General features: G+C 39.7%; 1 protein-coding gene and 1 pseudogene across 4 annotated transcripts in view; one reads left to right on the top strand and one right to left on the bottom strand.

Annotated features, from left to right (window-relative positions):
• The window catches only part of Mtmr3 (myotubularin related protein 3), a 140,814-nt gene extending 113,490 nt beyond the window's left edge, over nt 1-27,324 (bottom strand). For all 4 annotated transcript variants that reach the window (XM_038335623.1, XM_038335622.1, XM_038335621.1 and 1 more), the window contains exon 1: nt 27,118-27,324. The gene's annotated coding sequence lies outside the window, so the exon portion shown is untranslated. The remainder of the gene's footprint in view (nt 1-27,117) is intronic.
• LOC119810289 lies at nt 15,958-16,379 on the top strand (annotated as a pseudogene).

Raw genomic sequence — 27,324 nt, forward strand, 5'->3', positions numbered from 1 at the left:
TATAATTCTGTCCAGAAGGCAGAATTATATGCCATTCTTATGGTGCTAAGGGACTTTAAAGAACCTCTTAATATAGTTACAGATTCACAATATGCAGAAAGAGTTATCTTGCATATTGAAACTGCTGAATTTATTCCAGATGACACAGAGTTGACTTCATTGTTTATCCAGGTACAAGATATAATTAGGAATAGGCTTTGTCCAATGTACATAACACACATCCGGTCCCATACGGGTCTGCCTGGTCCTCTAGCACAAGGTAATGCTGAGATTGATCAATTATTGATTGGAAGTGTGTTGAAGGCCTCAGAATTTCATAAAAAGCATCATGTCAATAGTAAAGGCCTAAAGAAAGAATTTTCCATTACATGGCAACAAGCTAAGGACATTATAAAGAGATGTCCTACTTGTTCTTTCTATAATCAAACACCGTTGCCTGCAGAGAGTAACCCAAAGGGTACTCAAAGGAATGAAATCTGGCAGATGGATGTGTTTCACTTTATGGAATTTGGTAAATTAAAATATGTACACCACACCATAGACACATATTCAGGTTTTCAATGGGCTACTGCCCTGAGCTCAGAAAAGGCCAATTCAGTAATCACACATTTATTAGAAGTTATGGCCATCATGGGTATACCTGCACAAATAAAGACAGACAATGGTCCAGCATATGTATCTAAGAAAATGAAATGCTTTTTTGATTATTATAATATAAAACACATTACAGGTATACCAAATAATCCTACAGGTCAGGCAGTTATAGAAAGATCAAATCGTACTATAAAGAATATGCTGAACAAACAAAAAGGGATGGAAAATATCCCCAGAAATAGATTGCATAATGCTTTATTAACCTTGAATTTTCTTAACGCTAATGAGAAAGGAACAACAGTGGCAGAAAGACATTGGATAATGGAAAAGTCTGCTGAACTAAATCAACCAATTTATTTCAAAGATGTGCTGACCTCTCAATGGAAGCCAGGAGATGTGCTACGTTGGGGAAGGGGCTTTGCTCTTGTTTCCACAGGAGAAGAAAAATTGTGGATACCATCAAAATTAATAAAGGTTCGATTTGAAGAGGAAAAACCTCTTGGAAAGGTGAAATGACAGCTCATCCACAATGATGATATTCATACAGGTGGTAAGAAAAACATATAGAATGGGGGCAGGGTTCTGTTCTTATCTCCACAGGTAAACATTCATCTTTGAAAATTTCAAGGGACCCTGGATGTTTGAATACTGACAGATGGAAAAATAACTGCCCAATAGAGATTATCAAGAAAACTGAATGGATTCTGTAAGTAGAATATACTAAATCATATTTCTAAATTTATAGAGCTGGTTTTGGAGTTGGACTCTGGCTCAGTCCCTCTCTAATTCCAAGCCTGTTGTTAAGAGGAAAACCCAGAGTTTCTGGAGTTTCTGTCTCATGTCAAGAGCCATGATATGGGACAGAAAGAAATATGAGTTTAGAAAACATCTTTGCTTTTCTTCATACCTCTCATACTTTTCATTGAACAGATCATGTCTTTCATTGAATATATATATATATATATATATATATGTCTGTATATGTCTATATGATTAATGTTTGAGCTTTTCACAATGAACAATGAGTTTTTCCTGCAGTGACATTTGAAGTTTCCAGGAAGAAGATGGGGCCCCATAACAACAACTCCACCTGGTTGATATAACGTCATGATACTGATAGCGCTACTACAAGACTACAAGACCTGTTTTGGGTACCAGCTGCACAAGACAGTTCCAACTTGGTTATCTGAAATGGTGCACATCTTGTACAACATTCTGGCCAGACCTACACAAAATACTCAGAGACTATTTGCAATTTTAAAAGATATTGATCTTGGAATTTAACCATCATTTTACTTTCACAGGATTCCCCCAGAAAGACGTCGCCCCCATGACAGCTGGAAGTAATTCTAGAGGACGACGTCCCCTCTCCCCGTAAAGTTTGTCCTTGGGTTTAGGGACATTATTTAAGGGTTGATTATAATTAGTATATGGTTGAGGGTTGGGGGGTTGGGGGAGGAATTTTATAAGCTCAGGGATCTTTTTGAAAAAATAAAAGAGGGATAATTGGATGATGGGATAATAGATTTGTAATTGTGAGTTACTGTTTTTAGACAAATAATTTGGTATCAATTCTTGTATATTGATACAAAGTTAAATTATATTGACTATTGTATGCATGCATGTTTCTACCTCTGTTTAAAACATTTATGTATTGATATATATTGTATTGATATATATATTGTATGTATTTACCATATTGCATTGTATATTTGTACATTGTTTATATTTGGAGGTCATATTGTCTTCATTTATTGCACAGTTGTTTATTGTCTTAGTCTTTAAGTTAGGTAGGTATTGAGAATTATATAGATCAGGAGTCATCTATGTTTGTCATTTATAATTAGACTAATCAGGTTCGTTAGATAAATAGAGATTATACTCAGAATAGATAGATAGTCTTCAACCTCTTCAAAGAGTTGTAGAAAATGGCCTTTAATTTAACTCAGAGTTCCATGGTAGACAAATAATTTGGTAGTGAGACACAATTGCTCCTGGCAACACCGATCTATTCCCGAGAGAATGTTGAGCACACTCCACGTGGAGCCTTTCTTCTTGGCAGAACTGGCCTTTGGGCAAAGAAATGCCCATACCTCAACCACTGACAGATACAGAGCATCCATAAATGGATAAAACAGGACTGTCATATCCTGCCAAGACAGGGTAAGATAGTTCTGAAAAGTTTCTTGCCTTTGAAAATGGTATGTCAGTTACGTTAGGCCTTAGCCAAAGTTGGTTGCTTAAACGCTGCAAATGTGACTTTGGGTGATTGTCCAGGTAGCTAGTTGTCTCTGTGATTTGTTGCATGTTTTAGAAATTGTTTGAATACACTTCCTAATTACTCAGGTAACATTATTTTCCTTCTCAGATCTTTGATGGGGTTGAAGACTATATAAATGTAGTTACTTTCCTCTCATGACTTGGCCAAGTTATTTATTATCTAAGACTTAAGCTAGTTGGAATAGGATATTTGTGCTTATTGTATATAATTTCATAGTAGGTTTAGAACTCTCTTACTTAAACAAAAGGGGGAGGTGTTGCGGGAGCTCCTTCTGCTCCTTCAGCCAATAGCCGCTGAGATACCAGCCCATTGGGGCGTGGTCTCTCTTTTTAAAAATGCGGCCACTTCCCTCCACTAGCTCTCTGGCTTCCGGCTCTGCTTCTGACGACTAGGCTCCCTTCCTGATTGCGCAGAGGGCTGTTGTCTGGGACGGTGATCTGTAAGTTTTTCCCCTTTAAATAAATAACCATTCTATTAATCATAGTTCCAAACTGGTGTGGGATTGTTTGTGATTTATGCCATCATCTGGGAACACCCATCATCATATAAGCCATTACTAAATCAGCTTCCCAGCAAGACAGAATCTGGTGAAGTCTTCCATATTCTCGGCCAGCCAACTCTTCAGATAAAGTTGCCTGCCTTGCTTCAACAATTTATCTCTCAGCTTTAGCTCATAATGCAACAAGCAGTCAGATCAAGATAAATGAAACAAGTCATTATGATGAAAGAGTGAAAATACATAAGAAAAGGGGGTAGGGTAGGAACACACATACACATGAAAAAATAATCAGCATCATAGTTTGTGATTTTATTACTACTCTTCTGGGTGTGTGCACACATGAGCAGCATGGTGCAGAGTGTGCCTGTGTGAGTGCACAAGTGCATGTAAAAAAGGACAAATGTTCTTCCCCTATAGATGTCCACCTTTCTATTATTTATTTTTATTTTGAACATAACTGCATCAGGTATGTACTCATGTACATAAAATAAACCTTGAGCTGGAGAGATGGCTCAGAGGTTAAGAGTACTGACTTCTTCCAGAGGTTCAGAGTTCAATTCCCAGCAAACATAAAATAAACCTTATGAAAGAGGTCAAAAAAGGCATCATATCCTCTGGAACTGGAGTTCCAGACAGCCACGAGCCATTGGTGCTGAGAACAAATCCAAATCCTGTGCAAAAGCAGGTGCTCTTAACCACTTAGCCATCTCTGCAGCCCCAATAAGTTTTTTAAATAAAATGAAAATGTTTAATTTACAGTTAACAGAATAAGAATATTTATATAGCTGGGCAGTGGTAGCACACACTTTAATCCCAGCACTAGGGAGGCAGAGGCAGGAGGACCTCTGTGAGTTGGAGGCCAGCCTGTTCTACAAGAGCTAGTTCTAGGACAGGCTCCAAAGCTCAAAATCTTGTCTCGGGAAAAAAAAAGAATATTTATATAAACAGGTTATATTCATTTATTCCAAGTGGGTTTTTCTATGAGTGAAGTTTGTTAAATAACTAACAATATTCTATGAAAACTCCTAGTTTTTCAGATTCCGTAGTAAAGTTAAAAAAGATCTAGCATTCAGACATGTCCAACCTGAGACTCACACACGTCAAAGAAACCCAAGCCAAGCAAACCAACAAAACCAGAATTTATTGCCTCACAGGATACTGAGGTGAAGCACTGGAACAAAGAATGAAGACACTAGGCCCTCGAAGGCTCGGTGCCACAAGAAGCATTCCTTCATCTCATGCTACTCTCGGAACTTGCCTGGCCTCATTCTGTCCCTGTGCAGCTAGACGCCTATCTCTGACAGAGCAAGAATGAAGATGCAGGCAGCTAGAGGCAGTCCCAACTTCACAACCCAAAAGGAAACTGACAGCTGTTATCAATACAGTGTTATCAATACAGTGGGAAGGTAGAAGGGAAAATATCTATCTATATACAGATAGATATATAGATAAATATCAAATGTCAGTATCTTATACCAATCTGCACAGGAGGAACAAGTAGAAAATTGCGCTAGCCTGGTAGACATATTCTACCCTTCAGACACTTAAAAAAGAAGTGAAAATGCTTACTGAATATAAAATCCAATGGTTTGGCCACTATATATGTTGACTTATTTTTCTAATTTTCTTTTTTAAAAACTGTGTGTGCGTATGTTTTTGTAAGTGTTGTGCCTCCATGTATGTGGTATATATTATATACATATCTGGAACCCACAGAGGCAAGATGATGTCAGTTGGAACTGGAGTTACAGATAGTTGTGAGCCACCATGTGGGTGCTGGAAACAAACCCAAGTCCTCTGTAAAAGCAGCAAGGACTCTTAACCACTGAACCATCTCTCCAGTCCCATGTTGATTTATTTTGATGTCATAAATTAAATGCAAAGACTTCAAAAAATGTAAAACTCCAGCAAATATCCTATTCATTTTACTAATATAATTAAGTATTGTAAGATAATTTCTACATGCTTAAAAAATCTGGTTTAAGGATAAAATCTAGGAACTAACAACAATTCTACTAAATGTAAAAGTAAGGGTATTTAACCCTGTCACAAAAGTCACTGAAAAAGTCCTACCACGGGGAAACAAGGAAAAGATGCATAAAATCAATTAGGCAGTTTAGTAATCTCATATTTCAATATCTTTAATAATGGTCCAAATTTAAAAGTATAGTATAGATTCATACTATTGTTGTCACCACTGGTAGCAGCTAACATTCATAAAGCATTCAAGGATCTAAGTATCTGAAGAGAAATGGGTGTTCTTTTTAAAAAAAAAAAAAAAAGAATTTTTTTAAGTGAAAAGAAATCTAAAGTTACCCACATATCGCCGGGTGGTGGTGGCTCACGCCTTTAATCCCAGCATTCGGGAGGCAGAGGCAGGCGGATCTCTGTGAGTTCGAGACCAGCCTGGTCTACGAGAGCTAGCTCCAGGACAGCTCTAAAGCTGCAGAGAAACCCTGTCTCAAAAAAAAAAAAAAAAAGTTACCCAAATATCTAGGTTTTAAATTACTTTGTTTCAAAATAAATCATTTCAAAACAATTAAGTATTATATAAAAGCTGGCAACCTCAAATTCTTGGCTGGTCTACTGATGCACTTAGTTACTTGCTATTTTTTTAGATTATTTATTTAGTATACAGTGGGGGTTTGCTGTATATATGTCTGTTGAAGCTAAGATCCTCTGAAACTGGAGTTACAGGCAGTTATGAGCTGCCATATGGGTGCTGGAAATTGAACCTGGGTCCTCTGGAAGAGCAGGCAGTGCTCTTAACCACTGAGCCATCTCTCCAGCCCCCTAACATTGTCTTTTAAGGCCAATCTAGTGCAACAAAATATTCTATTTTTAATAAGCAGCATATTATGGTCATTTATGATAAAGAATTAAATACAAGGTGAAGTTTATTATTTATTAACACCAAGTTATGCTAAGTTCTGAAAATTGAAGTGAACAAAAATGAAGCATTATAGAACATATATATGAGTCTAGATTCTTGGCTTGTAATAGCTAAGACATACAGAGCATTCTTTTAAGTACTTTACCATTTATCAATCAATCTTACAATTCTACAAAGCAGATAACAGTCCCCTTGTTTTACAAAGAGGGAAAGTGAGGCAGACAGAAATAACTTTCTCAAGTCATAAACTTATCTAATAAATAATTTAAAGACACAGGTTTAAATCATATAAGAAATTACACAGGGCCAAGAGGCAGGCATATCTCTGAATTTGAGGCCAGTCTTGTCTACAAGCAAGATTTCCAGGACAGAGAGCCAGGGCTACACAAAGGGAAAAGGAAAGGAAAAAGTAAAAAGGAAAGGAAAAAGGAAGGGAAGGGAAGGGAAGGGAAGGGAAGGGAAGGGAAGGGAAGGGAAGGGAAAGGAAAGGAAAGGAAAGGAAAGGAAAGGAAAGGAAAGGAAAAGGACGGAAAAGGAAAGGAAAGGAAAGGAAAGGAAAGGAAAGGAAAGGGAAAGGAAATGAAAGGGGAAAGGGAAAGGGAAAGGGAAAGGGAAAGGGAAAGGGAAAGGGGAAAGGGAAAAGGAAAGGAAAGGAAAGGAAAGGAAAGGAAAGGAAAGGAAAGGAAAGGAAAGGAAAGGAAAGGGGAAAGGGAAGGGAAGGGAAGGGAAGGGAAGGGAAGGGAAGGGAAGGGAAGGGAAGGGAAGGGAAGGGAAGGGAAGGGAAGGGAAGGGAAGGGAAGGGAAAGGGAAGGAAAGGAAAGGAAAGGAAAGGAAAGGAAAGGAAAGGAAAGGAAAGGAAAGGAAAGGAAAGGAAAGGAAAGGAAAGGGAAAAAAATGAAATTAAGTGGAACCAGTACCTGCACAGTCAATTCAAAAGCAAAAGACCAGCAGAGGGCTAGGTTCAGTAACAGGATTCAATCCCCTGCATATTGTAACTGAATAACTGGGGTTTATTTTTAATTTTGTTTTTTAGATTAACTTTATGTGTATAAGTGTTTTGCCTGTGTGTATGTATGTGTACCCTGTGTAACCCTGGTGCCTGCAGAGATCAGAAGGCACTGGCTCCCTAGAACTGGAGTCATGGATGGTTGTGAGCTGCCATGTGGGTGCTAGGAACCCAAATCCAGGTCTTCTGCAAGAACAACTGTTCTTAATCACTGAACCTTCTTCTCTCTAGCCACACTGAATTTTTTAAAGGCCATTGTCAAAGCACTACATATAGGAAAGGCTGAAAAACACAGATGAAGGGAAACTAATACAGTGACCAGGTCCACATCATAGGAAAGACAGCAAATTGTATTTGAAAATCAGACACCCCCCCCCCCAAAAAAGTAACATATTTCTTAAGTAAAGCAAAGCACGTGTAACTTTTGAGCATACTCTGAAGAAAACAGTTGAAAACCTCTTACTCCTAAATAGTATGCTTGAAATACAGCAAACAACTCCATCTTATTTATAGAAAAATAGCATCATGCTTAATGTTTTGTAGGACTAGTGCATTTTATAACACATATACAATATGGGTCAATCTAAGTACACTCAGGCATATCTCTGAAAAATACTTTGAGATAGCTTAAGTGTTTTCTTATCTTTGTGACACTTTTGAACATAAAACTGGCACACTTCTGCACTTTCCACTCAAGCTAGCAATAAAAACAAACTTTGACAGTGATTATAAAAGTTTAGTTGTCCACCAAAAAACAATTATGGCTATAAAATCAAATTTAGAAATGGAACTGTAATCACTCCAATCCACAAAAAAAATCAGTTAGTATTGATTTCCCACTACTAAAGCAAGCTCATTTTCTAACCATTTTTACTCCTAAAATATACAGTGAGAATAGGCAAAGGGCCTGTCCCTCAGAACCGAACTGTTACTGGTCTTGCTTTGGTTTCTTCCAGTCTGTTTAATTAGGAGACAGTGTACAGTGTCTGGCATGAACATAATACTTGTGCTTACTACTGAGCTAAGTATATTCCTTCAGCTCTAGAAAATTGATCTGCATTGAGCTTCTTGAGTTAACCATTAGTGACCATAAGGCTTCATCCAGGCTCAGAAAAGGGAAAAGGCACTTCAGTCCCTCGAAGGCTACCACTATTATAAATCTACAATTTACTGCCCACCCAAAGAATATAAGATTTCTACCAAAACTATACATATTTTAAGAATATATTTTTATTTAATTTATTTAAATTTATTTTATATGTATTATATTATCATTAATATATTATTATATTTATAATTAAATTTATTTAAATTTTTTAACCAAATACTAGTGCATACTATTCTGAAAGGTCCTTGCTATGTGGAGCATTACTCCCAGGAGGTACAAGCAAGATCTCATCTTGATTTCTTGGCTGCCTTTTACTGATGTAATCACAGCATTAAGCTTTGAAATAGAATCCTGGGATAGGTCATTCCCTTCAAAGTGTCTATCATTACTCCTTAGTGAGTCAGCTTTTGCACTATTGCCAATGTGCTTTCTATTGGATTTAGTATGAAAACTTATTTTTGTAGAGTAGAAAAAGTGACATTTCAAGATTCCCTCAATTATCAAACAGGGAATACAGAGACATATCAAAGTGAGCCACTCAAGTGTTTGAGTAACACAACCTCCCCACATATATAAATAAAAAAAAATTGAGGGAAAAAAAAGACAAGTAAGCAATATAGAGAGCAGAGATTACCATGTATGCCAGTGTCCAAAACTGTCCTGCAAAACTTCCTGATAACTTTCTTGAGTATAATTTATGCAAAGCATATTTAAATTTGTATAACCCTAAAGACAGAAAAGTCATATTAACTTTCTCATATCAGGCAAGAATATCACTGTAGCAGGGGAAGTCTATGCCCCTATACCTTATAAAAGAATACTATTAATTTTAAATGAAAAAAAGAAAAGAGCAATCCTTAGAGAAAGTAAGATAAAATAAATACTGATCCAGGCATGGTGGTACACACCTTGATCTCTGAGTAAGCAGCCAGTGTGGTCTACAAAGCAAGTCCAGGACAGCCAGGGCTACATAAAAAAATCCTACCTCAAAAAACAAAAATAAAATAAAAGTAAATACTGAGATGGGCAGATATATGGATGGATGAATGGACTGACACACAGACAGGCAGGAAGAAAAAACCAATTCCAGAGAACAAATTGAGACATCTCCTTATTCTGAATAGAGTAATAAATCATTAATGTTTTGGGTATAAATGAAAAAAAAAGCAGATAAATATTTGCATGTACTGTTCTCTTTAGACACTAAATTTTTCCTATAAATTTTAAAAACTAGTGTCAGGCATGGTAGCATATATCTTTAATCCCAACACTCAAGAAACAAAGGGCAGATGGATCTCTTTAAGTTCGACGCCAACCTGGTCTACAGAGTTCCAGGACCACCAGGACTGTCACACAGAAAAACCCTGTCTCAAAACACCAGAAATAAGTAAATTATATGTTAACTAGTATGTTATGTGTGTATATGCCTGCATGTACATCTGTGTACCACATATGACTGATACTCTTAGAGTCCTGTTAGACCTCCTGAAACTAGTTACAGAGATGATTGCGTCCTCTTAATCACTGAGCCATCTCTCCAACCCCAGTAAAGTTTGTTTCTTTGTTGTTCTGGTTTTTGTTTTGTTGTTGTTGTTTTGTTTGTTTGGTTTTGGTTTTGGGGGGTGTTGTTGTTGTTGTTGTTTTTTGAGACAGAGTTTTGCTGTAGCTTTGGAACCTGTCCTGGAACTAGCTCTTATAGACCAGGCTGGCCTCAAACTCAGAGATCCGCCTGCCTCTGCCTCCCAAGTGCTGGGATTAAAGGCATGCGCCACCACCACCCAGCTCATGTAAACAGTTTATTCTCACTTATTCTTTTTTTTTGACTTTTAACTTTTTATTTTGAAGCAATTACTCTCACAGAAGTTGCAAAAATAGCACAAAATGTCCCTTGTACCTTTTCCCCAGCTTTCCCAATGGCAACACCTATACGTGGTGGCACAAACTGTCTTCAAGGTTCCTCCAATTACAGCAGGTTCCAGAATGCCCTTCCTTTTCTTTTTTTCTTTTTGTTTTTTTTTATTGAGCTATATATATTTTTCTCCTTTCTCCTCCCTTCCTCCCCTTCTAACTGAATTTTTCTAGAAATGAAATTTGCTAAACAAATGACAATAGTCTATGAAATTACTAGCCTTTTCAGATTCTGTATTAAAGCTACAAAAGGTCTAGAATCCAGATATGTTCATCCTGAGGCTCACACGTGTCCCAGACAGTTTCAAGTATTCCAAAACATTTATAGATGTCATGCCATGTCACAACATCAAAAAGTTGGAATGGTTTGGTATTGTGTTCACATATGTGGAGGCCAGAGGTCAGCATCAGGTGTCTTCTTCAATTACTCTCCGTGTTATCTCCTGAGACTGACCCTCTCACTGACCCCAGAACCCAATGATTACACTAGATTTGCTGGCCAGTAAGGTCCCTTGCCTTGCTCAGCACTGGGATTACAGACACATACCACACCTAGATTTTATTTGAGTGATAGGGACCCAAAAGTCAGCCTTGTATAAGTTCTATCGTGCACTCTTCCAACTGGCCCATCTCCTCAGTGTCAGGCACTTTACTTTTTTAACCATGAAACAATACATATGTGGGCATACATACAAGAGTACATGTAAGGAGTTTTCTGGCACCTTTGTCTGTAATTAACAAAACCTGAAAATAACACCAATAGGCTAAAGGATAAATAAACTATGGCATATTCATACAATAAAATACTATTATACAATAAAAACTGATTACTGATAACCAGAACATAAATGACTATCAAATTACACTATATTAAGTATAATACGCCTATAACCTCTGCCCTTCAGAGGCAGAATCTACAAGTTCAAGACCAGCCTAGTACATAGAGCAAGTTTCATGACAGTCAGGACTACATATAGTGAGACATCATCTCAAAAAATAAAAAAAGTTACATGCCACAAGGTTTCATTTATATAGAATTCTAAAATAGTCAAGCCATACAAACAAAACAAGTAGCCAGACTTGTACACAAAGGAACATAAAAAAATTGTTTAAGATAATGAAACAAACTATTCTTTCTTGATCATAATGGTTTTTACACAATTATGTGTCTAAAACTCAACACTGCTGTATATAAAGTATATCTTAGTAAACTTTTTTTGTTGTTGCTGTTTCTGATTTTTTGGCTTTGGAGTCTGTCCTGGAACTAGCTCTTGTAGACCAAGCTGAACGCAAACTCACAAAGATCCACCTGCCTCTACCTCCCAAGTGCTGGGATTAAAAACGTGCACCACCACTGCCTGGCTTAGTAAACAGTTTTCTTTTTTTAAAAAAAAAAAAAAAATTTTGTTTTGTTTTTCAAGACAGGGTTTCTCTGTAGCTTTTGGAGCCTGTCCTGGAACTAGCTAGCTCTTGTAGACCAGGCTGGCCTTTAACTTTTTTTAAGGTTTATTACTTATTATGTATGCAGTGTTCTGCCTATACTCTGCCTGCAAGCAAGAAGAGGGTACCAGGTCTCATTACAGATAGTTGTGAGCCACCATGTGGTTGCTGGGAATTGAACTCAGAACCTCTGGAAGAGCAGTCAGTGTTCTAAACTAACCTGTGAGCCATATCTCCAGCTCTAGTAAACAATTTTCTAAACCATAGATGTGATAGAATCTTAATTATTTCTTTTTTTTTTTTTTTTTTTTTTTGGTTTTTCAAGACAGGGTTTCTCTGCAGCTTTAGAGCCTGTCCTGGAGCTAGCTCTTGTAGACCAGGCTGGTCTCAAACTCACAGAGATCCGCCTGCCTCTGCCTCCTGAGTGCTGGGATTAAAGGCGTGCGCCACCACCGCCCGGCTAATCTTAATTATTTCTGATACCAGAACTAGATGTTGCAGGAAGGGGGAACAAGAATGCCAAACTTTGCCAAAAAAAAAAAAAAAAAAAAAAACTAGCAAATGTTTGTAAATCAGTCACAAATTCCCTTATGATTAAATATAAATCAATACATTATTAAAAGAAAACTACATGGACATCCAAGTCTTAGTAATTTTAGAGGAAAACCAGCTTAATCAAGAATGGAATAAGAACTAGAAAGTTTTAATCCACAGAATTCAGGAGACAGACAGGCAGATCTCTGAGTTTGAGGCCAGCCTGGTCTACACAAATTCCAGACCAGCCAGGGATATTAGTGAGACCCTATCTTTAAAAACTAAAAAGGAGCCGGGCAGTGGTGTCGCACACCTTTAATCCCAGCACTAGGGAGGCAAAGGCAGGTGGATCTCTGTGAGTTCGAGTCTAGTGTGGTCTACAGAGTGAGTTCCAGGACAGGCTCCAAAGCTACAGAGAAACCCTGTCTCAAAAAAACAAACAAACAACAAAAAAAAAAGCTGGGCAGTGGTGGTGCACGCCTTTAATCTCAGCACTCGGGAGGCAGAGGCAGGCGGATCTCTGTGAGTTTGAGGCCAGCCTGGTCTACAAGAGCTAGTTCCAGGACAGCCTCCAAAGCGACAGAGAAACTCTGTCTCAAAAAACCAAAAATTAAATAAAAAATAAGTAAAATATTAATATGATTTTCCCAGAGTCCTGATGGCCAAATCATGAGGCTCCTCTCCCAATTCTCACTCAAATAATTAAAACTTTTTTTTTCATTAAAAAGCATTCAAAGCCAGGGTGGAGGATCCCAGCACTCAAAAGGCAGAGGCAGGTGGATCTCTGTGAGTTCAAGGCCAGTCTGGTCTACAGAGCGAGTTCCAGAACAGCCAGTACTATACAGAGAAACTGTTTCAAAAAAAAAAAAACCTTCAAGAGGCCGGAGAGATGGCTCAGTGGTTACTGCCAAACTGCCTGCTCTTGCAAAGGACCTAAATTCAGTTCTCAGCATCCACAGGGTGGTTCACAACCACCTATAACTCTAATTCTAGGAGATTCAATGCCTTCTCCTGGCCTCCATGGGCACCAAACAGGCACATGGTGCACACACATACATTCAGGCAAAACACTGGTATACATAAAATGAACCTAAAACAAACAAAAAACACTTAAAAAGTTATTTTAGAACCTTAGATTTGCCTAAAAATCCTCAAGCACTTTCATTCAATTTGATGGTAAAGCAAAATGGCTAAGAGCCCAGACTCAAGTCTGTGTTCTTCATTGTGACACCTGGAGTCACCAATCTAATCCTTCCCTGATCTCTGCTGAAAGGGAACGAAGCCTTAGTTTAGGGTGTGTATTAGGAGGATGGGTTTCAGCCTTGGAGAATGGTGCCTTTGAGAAACAAGCCTGAGCTTGAAGCCTGAGCCCCCACTAAGTCCAGGGTGCTCCTACAGTGACTGTGTGGGTCCTGAAGAACAGGGAACAGAGCAATTCAGGAGTAGACAGCTGAGACCAACCAGGATTCAAAGTCAGCATTGCTCTGTCTCCAGATGTGGAAAATGGAGATGATGCTCACCGTCCAGGCCACTGCACTTCACCAGGCACAGGGCTCAAAAGCAACGCAACCTAACTAAGCCAATTATCCCACGGTAAAATTAGAATAATTGTAACTCCCTCTACATACACACATATGTTCATACTCACATGCTGAAACACAAGCACACATCCATCCTGAAATCCCAGATATTCATGAGAAAGAAGCAAGCCTAGTTCAGTCCTAGACAATCAAAATAATAAATAAATGTTAATCACATCAGTGCTTGGTATGCTTAAGTAAACCTCACTAGGTATTACACTAAAATAAATGAATGATAATAATTATTAGTTGTGTGGCCTTGAACAATCATTTCACTGTAAACTACAATCCTGATTTGTTAAGTATAGTCAATGGCCCAAATAAAAACCTATCTAGAAATACTATGAGAATCCTAATCCAAATAAAGTATATGGTTTGCCCAAATAAACAGTAATGTGAAGGCAGCCTAGTAGTAGTAGTACTGTAACCCCGAAATAGCAAGCATGCATAGCATGAATAAGGCCATGAGTAAGGCCCTGTAATCCAAGCTACTCACGAGGATGAAGCAAAATTGCTTGAGCCAACGAATTCAAAGACCAGCCTAGAACATGCCTCTAATCCCAGAGAGGTGGAGGCAAGAAGATTAGAAATTCAAGATCATTCTCTGCCACATGGAGAGAGCTCTAGGCCAAGCCTGAGCTACATGAGACTCTTTATCTCAAAGATGAATGGATGGATAAATAGAATGGAATGGATGGGATGTAGAGATGGCTTTAAGCACATACTACATTTAAAGGAGAGCAAAGCTTTTAATTGAAGTGTAGCAGCTCACACAAAAGTGCACATAGCCAAAGCCCAGTGTGGTGTCACATGACTTGAATCCCAGCACTTGAGAGGCAGAGACAGGTAGATCCGTGAGTTCAAGGTCAGCCTGGTCTGAGTGTCAGGATAGCCAGGGCTACACAGAGAAAACTTGTCTCAAAAAAACAAAAACTGACACACAAGTATCACTCAATGATTCTTAAAAACTCAACAAAGCCATAACATCAACAACTCAGATCATAACTCAGAATATTTCCAGCACACCTCTCTTTTGTCCTCAAAGCCAAAGATGATTGTTCTGACTTCTGGTCCATCTTTCAATTCTGACTGATTTTTTGTTTGTTTGTTTGTTTGTTTGCTTGTTATTATTGTTTGCTTTTTGTTTTTAATTAATTTACTTTATGTATGTGTTAAGTGTTTTACCTGTGTATATATGTACACATGCATGCCTAGTGTCCATAGAGGGCAGAAGACAGCATCAGATCACCTGGAACTCAAGTTTTATGGATGGTTAGGAAAAACCACATGGGTGCTGGGAACTGAATCAGGGTCGTCAACAAAAGCAACAAGTGCTCTAAAATGCTGAGCTGATGTGGGAGAGTCTTCTGTTTGTGTTGATTTCATTCGTTAATAAAGAAACTGCCTTGGCCCATTTAATAGGCCAGCCCTTAGGTGGGTGGAGTAGACAGAACAGGAAGAAGGAAGTGAGGTAGATGCCTTGAGCAATCACCATGCCTCTCCTCAGTGGGACAGTAGCCATGAATCCAGCCACCAGGTCAGACATGCTGAATCTTTCCTGGTAAGACACCACTTGTGGTGTTACACAAATCATTAGATATGGGTTAGTCAAGATGTGGGTAAGAGGCTGAAACTAATGGGCCAGGCAGTGTTTAAATGAATACAGTTTGTGTGTTGTTATTTCGGGGCATAAGCTAGCCAGGCAGCTGGGAGGCGGGCGGGACGAAAAGCAGGCCTGCTCGCCATCTCACTACACTGAGCCAGTGCTCCAGCCCTCTAATTTTTAAACGTTATAGCAATGTAGTCACACAAGTATGCTCTTTCATATATGCTTTAATTATTTTTCTTGCAATGAAAATATATTCAAGTCAGATGTAATAAAAAAGTCCTATCAAAACTATCAAAAATCACATTCATCAAATCACCCCAGGAGGCAAGCAGATCTCTGAGTTCAAGGCCAGTGATTTGGGGGAGGGAAAGAGAGAGAACACAACACAAACTTAAACTATAAATCATCCTCAAACATAAAATTTGAAGTATCAGTGTATTTAAAGGTAAATACTGGACAGTGTGACTAAATGACCCTGCTTGATGATATCAATAGACCCTTCACTATGGGTTTCGTTGGTGGTGTAACCTTCCAGCTATTAAAGGCTTTCAAAATGCCTCTGATGAAAATCAACACCAGTTCAGAGGTAATATCAATTCTGGGAGGATCCAAGTACCTCTGATTGAAGGTAAGCTTTGCAGAGTATAGGGGACTGTCTTCCACCATCAACTGCTACCTGATGCAGCTTCAGGGCAAAGAAGACCCCTGGAACTCCACCACCAGTGGTATGCTGGCTGCACTAAGTGGACTACTGACCATGGTGGGCTCCACAATAATGGGGAACATTCTGTTGGCCACAATATTACTTGTCACAATATTACTTGGCAGTTCCACAATGCACCCCTATTCCTGAAAGACCCCAGCCAACTAACCCCTAAAGAAGGAGCACCAGTCTCAGGTTATCCCAACTACCAGCAATACCTCTGAGGAAGCCAGTGCCTGCCCCACCACCATGGGAGCTACTCCACAGTTCGTTCCCAGATGATCTAACTCCAAAGGAGGACTGGCTCCCACATAGCCCTTTGACAATCCAGGGAGGGCCTCTCAGACTCCACTCCACTGGGATGGGGCACACCAGTGACCTTGTCATATGGGTCACCTTTTTTGTCTCTCAGGGTACCCAGCTTCACACATGTAACAAGTTCACCCCAGACCCTTCTTGTGGCACCCTGATAAGTATTTAAAGTCAGTTCAATAAATAAATACATACACCATAGGAGACAATTTGCTCCTCCTCTCCACTCAGATTTCTGATATCTTTTTTTAACTCTTAGTAGGAGAAAATAATGACATTCAGGGCTAGACAGTCCAATGGTTAAGAGCCCTTGCTGCTCTTCAGAGAAATCAGTGGTTCAGTTCCCAGCACTCACATGGCAGTTCACAAGAGTCTGTAACTCGGGGTGTTGGAAATCTAACACTTTCTCCTGACCGCTCAAGAAATAAGGTACATAATGTGGTGCATATGTACATACAGAAAACACTCACACATTAAAAATAAATTAATGAATAAAGGAATGAATGCATAGATATAGATAGGTAGGTAGATTGATAGATATGTGGAGCGATCGATCTTTGATGCACACATATGCTAGAGAGACTGCACTCTGGTTGTCAGACTTGGTGGTAAACATCCTCACCCACTGAGTCATATTACCAGACCCGCATTTATTTTACTTTACTTAATATTGTGTGTATATGATGTGTGTCATGCATGCCACAGTGTACATATGGAGGTCAGAGGATAATTTTTAGGAGTCAGTTCTCTTTCTACCCTGGGTTCCATGTATCAAACTCGGATCTTCAGACTTGCATAGCTTTCTCTGCTGCACCATCTCCAACAGTGGTTCTCAATTTATGGTTGAGACCCTCACAGGTCATGTAGCAGATATCCTGCAGATCAGATATTTACATTACATTATAACAGTAGCAAAATTACAGTTACGGAGTAGCAATGAAATATATTATTTTATGGTTAAGATCACCACAATATGAGGAACTGTGTATTAAGGAGTCACAGCATTAGAAGGTTGAGAATCACTGCTCTACAACAAAAATCTATAAATAACCAAATGGTTCTACTTTATACTATAATAAGTTCCTACTGCTCATCTATATAACGGCTTCACATTAAAAGTCTATAATCATTAGCCCAGCGAGGTGACACACACCTGTAATCCCAGCACTGGGAAGGCAAAGAGCAGGTGAATCTCTGGTCTACGCAGTAAGTTCCAGAACAGTCAGGGCTATGTCGAGACCATGTCTCAAACAAAACAAAAATGTATAATCGACACTGCCCAACAAGGCTGTCATAAGCTACATGATTATTTAAAATTATTTAAATTGGTCTGGAGAGATGGCTCAGAGGTTAAAAGCACAATATTGCTCTTGCTGAGGACCAAAATTAAAGCTAGTTCTTTGGTTGAACTAGTCAAACTTTAAGTGCCTGATGGGTACTACACAGCAAAGATATCAAACATCTCCATCACCATGGGAAGTTCAACTGAACAGCACGTGTGCTACATATTCATCACCTACTCGACCCTTAGCCTCTCAGCCTACTCTGCTAAAATTTATCAAAGAAAATGATAACCAGTGGCTAGTTATAGTTCACAAATGCAATGATTATACTTCTTTGGCTCTCATCTCTTTTTTTTCCCCTCGGTTTTTCGAGACAGGGTTTCTCTGTAGCTTTGGAGGCTGTCCTGGCACTAGCTCTTGTACACTAGGCTAACCTCGAACTCACAGAGATCTGCCTGTCTCTGCCTCCCAAGTGATGAGATTAAAGGCGTGCACCACCACTGCCCTCATCTTTCTTGTTATTTCTCAAACTCCTTAATTTTCCCTCTTTTGGAAATCCTCTCTTTGATTTCCACTATACATCATTAATCTAACATTAAGTATTAGCTCTATTTTCTCTTGTCCACTAAATCTGTTCTTTCAAATTCAAGCTCTTATTCATATTAGGTCTACCTTTCTTCTCACTTCAAGTTCTCTGTAACCAAGCTCCTGTAGGCCATTTTTTCTTGGATATATTTTAGCCTCTGTGTTAAACATATAAAGGGTTTCAGTTGAGTCCTTTACCAAAACTCCCTACCCTTTCCAATTAGCACACTTCTATTTATTCTTGCTGGCCCAAAGTATAGCAACTTCAAATTTCTCTTGCCTACATTCAACTAATCAACAGATGTATACTTCCTATAAGGGTCTAACTGGCCAGCCATTTGCCTCAGTCTCACTTCAGATGCTGTTTCTGATTATAGTACAGAATAACTGCTGCCAATCTCTCCACAGCCTCACTCAGGCACATTACTACCCAACACCTCTTCCCTGACGTTGCCTTTCATTTCAAAAACCTAAAAGGACTCAATGCAGATAGTAAAAGAAATTTCCAACATTTTAATAATTTGAGTCTAACAATTTATGGAATATATTTTGCAAGCTTATCTTTGCTTCCACTATCTTCTATTTTGTACTAGTAGAACTACAACTCAGAGTATCCGCCTGCCTCTGCCTCCCGAGAACTGGGACTAAAGGCGTGTGCCACCACCACCTGACATGAGCCATGTGCTTCCAATCCTAACACTTAAGGGGTATAGGCAGAAGAATCTCAAGTACAAGGCCAGCCTGGGCTGCAGAGTGAGATCCAGTCTCAAAATAAAAAGCATAAAACAGGCTGGGGATACATCTCAGGGGCAGAGTGCTTGCCAAGATGAATAAGGCTCTGTGTTCAATTCCCAGGCCAAAAACTAAGAGGAGGAGGAGTCATCACCATCACAATCCAACAAAGCGTTTTTTAAAATGGTATAGACCAGGCCCTTCCAAACAGAGAGTTAAAACAACAGGTTACTTGTGGTACTTTGCAAGCAAAGGAAGGCAACAGCATATTGCTTTACTCAGTCTCCAAAAGCTGAACTCTAAAAAGAACAAGGATGTATTACAGCAAAACTACTTTCCACAAACCATTCCACACTGGATCAGTTCTCCCAAGAGAAGCAGACTGTTTATACTGGTTCCTGTCATATGATTTGTCTTTTTTAATTCAATTAGTCAACAATCACAAAAAGTATAAAGTTTATGATTTAGGTGTATATTATCCTTATTATATTACAAATAAGACTCTCTCTCAAGATGCATTAATCCCGTCACTCAGGAGACAGACACAGGGAGATCTTTGTGAGTTCAAGGCCAGCCTGGTCTACAAAGCAAGTTCCAGGACAGCCAGGACTGTTACACAGACAAACCCTGTGTCGAAAAGAAAAAAGAAAAAAAAAAAACAAAACAAGACTCTCAATTGCATGGGGCACTTTATAAATCAACTAAACAGAACTATTTGTGAAACTGGGAAGTGCTCACTGAGAGGCAGTAGCAGGTGAATCTCTGTGAGTTTGAGCCCAGACTGGGCTACACAACAGCTCTTCCAGTCTAGTCAGTCACGTGGTGAAACCCGATCTCAAAAAAAGAAAGAGAAAAAACAATATTCCATCTTAGAAATCTTAAACACTGACAGCCAAAGCAAACCACAGTAAACCTCAAGAGGAACTCAAAGATGCTCCACTGGGTGAAAGAAAAGGGGATTTAAGCTTCATCTCTAACTCTCATCCTTTTTCATATTGTGTCCTACATTTCATAAAACACAAACATATAGTTTATGAATTAAACATCAAGGTATTAGCCGGGCAGTGGTGGTGCACGCCTTTAATCCCAGCACTCGGGAGGCAGAGGCAGGCGGATCTCTGTGAGTTCGAGACCAGCCTGGTCTACAAGAGCTAGTTCCAGGACAGGCTCTAAAGCTGCAGAGAAACCCTGTCTCGAAAAACAAAAAAAAAAAAAACAAAAAAAAAAAACAAAAACAAAAAAACATCAAGGTATTGAAGATTAATTTATGTTCAAATTTTCCACTGATGGGGCAAGCAACCAAAAAGCCAAAGGTCTCAAGTATTGCTTGTGATTTAACTCATGTTTACCCCTCCACAGAGTTAAACTATAGAGGTTTAAGTCTTGGTGCTGAAAAAAGAACAGGGAAACTAATCCTCTTTAATCTCACAATCATAAAATATAGATGGCAAATTACTAGTTGAATATATGAGAATAGGTTCCAACATGTTGATGGAAATTAAGACATCTATACTATCAATATGATACCTTCATTATATCCAAATTTTAAAAAACCTCCATTTTAAGGGATAGAGGTTCTAAGCATTGGTCAAGGCTCATTATTCAACAGCCAGGAAAGAAAGAGGAACAAGAAACACACCCTTTGACCTGATAAGCAAACTTAAAAGAATAAGAAAATAGCATAAATGCAGAAAATGTCCAAACAAGTTCATCACAGAACTGTTTTTAAAAATTAAGACAATGTAGCCGGGCGGTGGTGGCGCACACCTTTAATCCCAGCACTCGGGAGGCAGAGGCAGGCGGATCTCTGTGAGTTTGAGACCAGCCTGGTCTACAAGAACTAGTTCCAGGACAGGCTCCAAAGCTACAGAGAAACCCTGTCTCGAAAAACCAAAAAAAAAAAAAAATTAAGGCAATGTAAATTAACAAAAAATTGCTATACACTATGATTAAAGAATACTAAATCTCCATTATAAAAATATAAATTTCACATGGAAAGCTTTTCTTGTAAGTATTCCAATAGATAATGCATAATCAAAGAGTTATAATTCAAGTCGGACAGACCATCTCTACTTTTATGTATTCTCCTGGAATGGTTCACCTGGTTTGTCATTGGGTTGGTTGCCTGGGTTTGGTTGTGTGTTTTGTTTGTTGACTTTTTCAGAAAGAATCTCCTGTAGCCCAAGCTGGCTTTAAATTCACTATGTGGATAAGGTTAGCCTTAAACCAATCCTCTTGCATCCATCTCTCTCTCAAGCACTGAGATTACATATGTGCACCACCACACCCAGCATATTGTGATGTTTTTTTACAATGAACATGTACTATAAAATTCATAATCAAAAGTAATTTCATTTTAAAAGAAATTATGAGGAGAAGAAAGCTGAGGAGAGGAGGGTGGAGGGGAAAAGAAAAGGTAAAAGAAGGAAGGAAAATAACATGTATTCCATCCTATGTGAAATCCAAATTTAACAATATATGAGTGTTTATACATGAGATATATATGACATGAAAACATGAAATCAGACAAGGTGGGAGCAAGAAGGCCACCATAAGAAGAGCGGAAGCAAATGCAAAGGGTAAATGAATTTACATGCAAAGTACAATGTCATACATGAATGAAACTATAACACCAAGAAGACAAGACATTTTTAAACAAATTAGGGTCAGTAAGATACTTCAGCAGATAAAGAGGCCTGCTGTCACCAAGAGTGACAACCTTAGTTGACTCCTTGGGACAAAACAAACAAGGTAGGGCAAAGTGACTTCCACAAGTTGTCCTCTGACACTTAATATGCCTGAACATGAACACACACATACGCACATACTAAATAAAAATATAGTAAAAAAAAAATGTTAAACCTAAAAAGAAAGTTACAAGGCTAGGGAGATAGTTCAATAGGTAAAGTGCTTGCCACACTGTTATGAGGACTCAAGTTCAATCCCCAGAAACCCCCTAAAACTCTGTGTGTTGGTGGCCCATGCTTATAATCCTAGCACTGGTGAGGAAGCATGAATAGGCAGATATTTAGAGCTGGAAGGTCAGCCAGTTAGTCAGCTTAGACAAATTCAAATACACAGTACCAGGGCCCAATGAGAGACGGTCTCAAAATACAAGATGGGCAGTTCTCAAAGACTGATACCCAAAGTTAATGTCTAGCCTCTGCTCTAAGGCACATGCACACACATATATACCTGCACATATCTATGCAGCCCTGGCTGGCCTAGAACTCTACATGTACATCAGGCTGCCCTCAAACTCAAAGATCCTCATGCCTCTGCCTTTGCTTCCAGAGTGCTGGGATTAAAGGTGTACATCACGCCCAATATAGATTTAGATGATGATGATGATAACAGTAATAAACATAGTCCTCAAACCAACAGTTTAACCATTAGCATTGTACTAATCTTTTTAATACTTTTTAAAATAACCACACTGATTGCATTAACCTGTAATATGTCACTCAACATTTAGAAAACACAGTTCTGGGGCTGAAGAAATTGCAGAGAACTTGGGTTTGGGTCCCAGAAACCACATGAAGGCTCATAACCATCTTCAACTCTCCAGGGGATCTGTTTTCTCTTTGACCTCCACAGGCTCTAGCACATACATGGTATACACACATACACATATAATAAAATAAAAATTTTAAAAAGGAACAAAAACACAGTTCTAAAACTTTACACAGAACATGCTAAACTCTTTGCTCCATCCACTTTTCACCACAGGCTCCAAAATAAGAAAAAAGATCAAATATAGTACATCTATTCTACATAATCCTTATGGGCATCTGAATTGACAGGCTTTACTCCAGTTCCAGTAGCAAGGCCCAACCAAGGCTCATACTGCAAGAGGAGATCCACTATTAACAGATACAAGTATTGCAAGGTTTCTCTACTTCTGTTGCCTTTTCAATGGCATTAGGAAATTCTGCGTTTAAAAACATGCATCTGGTTTACCACCGCTCACAAGCCAACTCTGTTTATTGGGGGGGGGCAATGAGACAAGGTTTCTCTGTATGGCCCTGGCTGTCCTGTAACTCACAGAGATCCGCCTGCCTCTGCCTCCCAAGTGCTGGGATTAAAGGTGTGCACCACTACCACCCATCTAGACAAACCAACTCTTTCATGAAAACCTTTTTAAAAAGAATTCTAGGAGCTGGAGAGATGACTCAAAGGTTAAGAGCACTGGCTGTTCTTTCAGGACCCAGATTCAATTCCCAGCACCCACATGGTGGCTCACAGCTGTGTAATTCCAGTTCCAGGGGATACAATACCCTTACACAGACATACATCAGGCAAAATACTAATGCACATAAAATAAAAGTAAGTAAATTATTTAAAAAAAAAAGAATTCTAAGCCGGGCGGTGGTGGCGCACGCCTTTAATCCCAGCACTCGGGAGGCAGAGGCAGGCGGATCTCTGAGTTCGAGGCCAGCCTGGTCTACAAGAGCTAGTTCCAGGACAGGCTCTAGAAACTACAGGGAAACCCTGTCTCGAAAAAAACAAACAAAAAAAAGAATTCTAGTGCAATGGGATTCTAACATCATTACATTTTTAGGTTGTTTTTCATATACACCATTCCAGTTGATCTTCCTCACAACAGATGAAATAAGTAGACACCGTTCTTCCTCTAGTAATGAGGGAATGTTACATGGCTTCCCAGAAAAAAAGAGGCAGGGGTTAATAAGTAACACTAGGTAGACTCAAAACTTACTGTTCTATCCATTATCATGATAAAACAATTTTCATTTGTGGTATAGAATACAATTATGAACTTAGAAGTACAAATACAGTACAAAAATAAAAATGAAAGCATCAGTATCAAAATCACAAAATTAATATTAAAAATAGCAATGACATGTTAATAATTGTAGTAGTTGTCTTGAATTACTAGGAAACCTAGTTCAATCCAATATGGAAGTGACCTCAAACTTAATTCTAAATCAATGTTTCACTGATTATGAAATTACATAGAAATTCACCATAGAAGCACGGGAAATAAAGGCACTTGCAGCCTAATCTGACAAGCTGAGTTCCATCCCCAGAACCCACATAATGAATGGAAAGAATCGACTCCTACAGGCTGTCCTCTGACCTACACATGTGCACCATGGCATGCATGCACCCACATTCATATGCACAAATAAATAAATATAATTTCTAAAACTTAAAAATGAATTCACCATTTAAAATTACAGAACCAGGTAATATGAAAAAAAAAAACAACCAGCCACACAGATTGCATACTTCTCCAAAACATTCTCAGTATTGTGTCTTCATACCAAATTACGAAGTTCCCTCAGTGAAACCCAACCTGATTTCAACATTAAGAGTATTACAACAGCATAAGTATGTTGTTTCTGCATATTTGCAACATGCACTCAAGTTCCAGAGCATTTTTAGGAAATGTATAAAATCCACAAGCTAAAGCAAAACTCAAGACAGAATATTGTTTCTGGGATTTTAGGGCAAGGATTTTGTTTACTTTTTAAACTTTTGTGTGTGCATGTGTAGTCATATGTGAGCCACTGCGCATATGTGGAGGCCAGAAGACAACTTGGAGTTGTTCTTTCCTTCCACCACATGGGTCCAGGGGATCAAACTCAGGTTGGCAGGCCTGGCAGTAGGTGTCTTTACCCAGCGAGCCATCTCTCAGGGTCTTACTATTAAGCCCTGGCTAATGTGGCACTTATTTATATGGCCCACAATGGTCTCAAACTCCTGGCAATTTTCACCTGAGTTGTTGTTTCTTTTTAAAAAAAGATGCACTTTCCTATATATAAAAATTATTTAAAATGTGTAAAATTAGCCTAAATATGAGCTCTAAATTATCTAGATGAGGAAACTCAATCCAGAGAAGTAATATCCCAACAATAATTAATGACACAATGAAATCACGATCCATGATCAATGCAGAATTTCCCACCAGTATATATACTACCTCTAAATTCAATACAATGTGTTAGCACCTAAATTTTTGGTGGGTTTTTTGGGGGGAAGGAGGGTCCTGTAGCTTTGAAGCCTGTCCTGGAACATGCTCTGTAGACCAAGCTGATCTCGAGCTCACAGAAAATCCGCCTGTCTCTCCTCCTGAGTACTGGGATTAAAGGTGTGCGCCACCACTGTCCAGCTACCACCACCATTCAGCTAACACCTAAAATTTTAAATACATTAAGACTCAAAAACAGTTCACAGTCTACAGAAAACAGAATTTCTTAAGGAAAAGTCAAAGTTGCAAAGACTGAAACTCCCTCTTCAATGTAAGACATCACATAATTTTTAATAACACCAATTTTTCTCATATCAATACTATTCATTTGCTTAAAAAATAATCTGGAAAGAAAATTCTGCTGAGAACTGGGCTAAGAAGTGGGAACATCAGGAAACAAAAGGCTTCTGATCTTTACTGAACCAGGTGTACCTCTCTAAAACTACTTGTCTGTAATATGACAGGATGCGACCCTATGCAACAGTAACAACACCTTCTTTCACCTCTTCCAAAACTGCAACAATCCTCAGCACACCCCCTCTGAAGTATGAATACATCCCTTGACAACTCAGAATTCCATTTTACCACACAAAGTATTAACCAGGACTCTAAGCTGGTTTTTAAACTGACTTTACCACACCTCACAGCCTGAGGCAAATCTCAAGAACTTTTCACAATCCACTGTACACCTTCCAGGTTCACAACCCTGGTCTCAAATGACTGTAACACACCCTCCTAGCCTCCACTTTACTAGAAACCTGAGTCAGATGGTTTAGGAGTAACTACAATGTTGGTATGTTAGAAAGCGCCTTCAGGACCCCTCTCTGTGGGCAGAAAGTCGACTTCATGCCTCACTTCCTCTCCTTTCCTCTAGGTTCTTCAGTCCAGTGCCTCTCTGGACATACCCTCAGTTAGCGCCAACTTGATAAACTGTGTTCTAATGCCTTATGAACAAAATCACTATGCGGCTCACAATGTTCAGGGTTACCTAAATGTAAAAATGGTAGAGCTGAACGATGTCTTCATAGGCAATCAATCCAACCTTCCAGAAGATTCCACACTTAGCCTAATAATATACTGCACAACATTTACCCAAAACAGTGTCACCCTGCAAACTCTTCTATTCGCTCAAGCCACCGAAAAGAAGTCTTTCTTGGGCCACCAACTCATTTGGCCTCCAAGTAAAAGCACAAGAGCATGGGTCTTTTTGATAATCACCTTCTATATAACTCAATTATAACCTCTGACAGGTCACTTGTTCTCATGGTGAGAAACAAAGTTGAACCGCCACTACAAGAACATATGCACTTTTTAATACAAAAAGCTACACATCAAAAAAAAAAACCGAGTGGGTGACAAGATAGTAGGAAAAGTAAAATGTAAACTTCAGCCTGAAGACGACTGAACATTAAGATCTAACTCCCAAGTGAGATGGACAGACTCCAGAGTACCAGCGCTACCCCCTAACTGAAACAAGTTTTCAGACCCCAACCAACAAAATCATGTAGGGTCCTGAAATGCAATATGTCCAGCACAATTTCAACCCAAGAAATAACACTCATCTTTTGCAGCGCCATTTGACCAGTGTTCCCTGAACTCCTTCATGCACCCCTGAACTTTCATTCCCCTTCGAGCACTACCAGGTCAAGAGGATGCCCTGCTGCAGTCAGGCTGAGGCCCGCACCGCTTTGCCCGAAGGTTCCAACAGCACGACCTCCGGCCTCTCCCTCAGGCGCAGCCAGGGCCTCGGACCACATACTTACCTCCCGGGGGCCCGGAAGCATTTTCCAGGGCGCTCCAGGGGTAGCGCCCCACATTCTGAGTGCTACCGGCCGCCAGGTTCAGGATGGCCGCGGAGCTCGGCGACCCCGCCTCCCCCGCGTCGCCCGGTCGGGCCTCTGCGCTCCACTCCGCCAGCTCGCCCCGGGCGGCCGAGGCCACCCCAGCCCCCAGCCTGCCACTGCCTCCTCAGCCGGTGACAGCCGCCGCGCCCGGCCCGAGGCCCGCCCCTCCTCCAGCACCTCCTCGCCACCGGAGCTGGGGTGGTGGGCTTCTTACCAGATAGCAGGACATGGCGAGGCCCGCCACCGCACGGCCTCCTCCGCCACCCCACGAGGCTGCCAGCCAGGGCCGGCGTGGGGCAGCGCCTGGGCCGCTGGAGTGTCTCCGCCGGCTACTTCGCTGCCACCGCCGCCGCCGCCTTCTCACAACCACAACAACATGGCGGCAGCGGCCACACAGAGCGCGCGCCCGAGACCGATCGGA

The sequence above is a fragment of the Arvicola amphibius genome, chromosome 1, assembly GCF_903992535.2.
Source record: "Arvicola amphibius chromosome 1, mArvAmp1.2, whole genome shotgun sequence".
In the NCBI taxonomy this organism is placed as follows: domain Eukaryota; kingdom Metazoa; phylum Chordata; class Mammalia; order Rodentia; family Cricetidae; genus Arvicola; species Arvicola amphibius.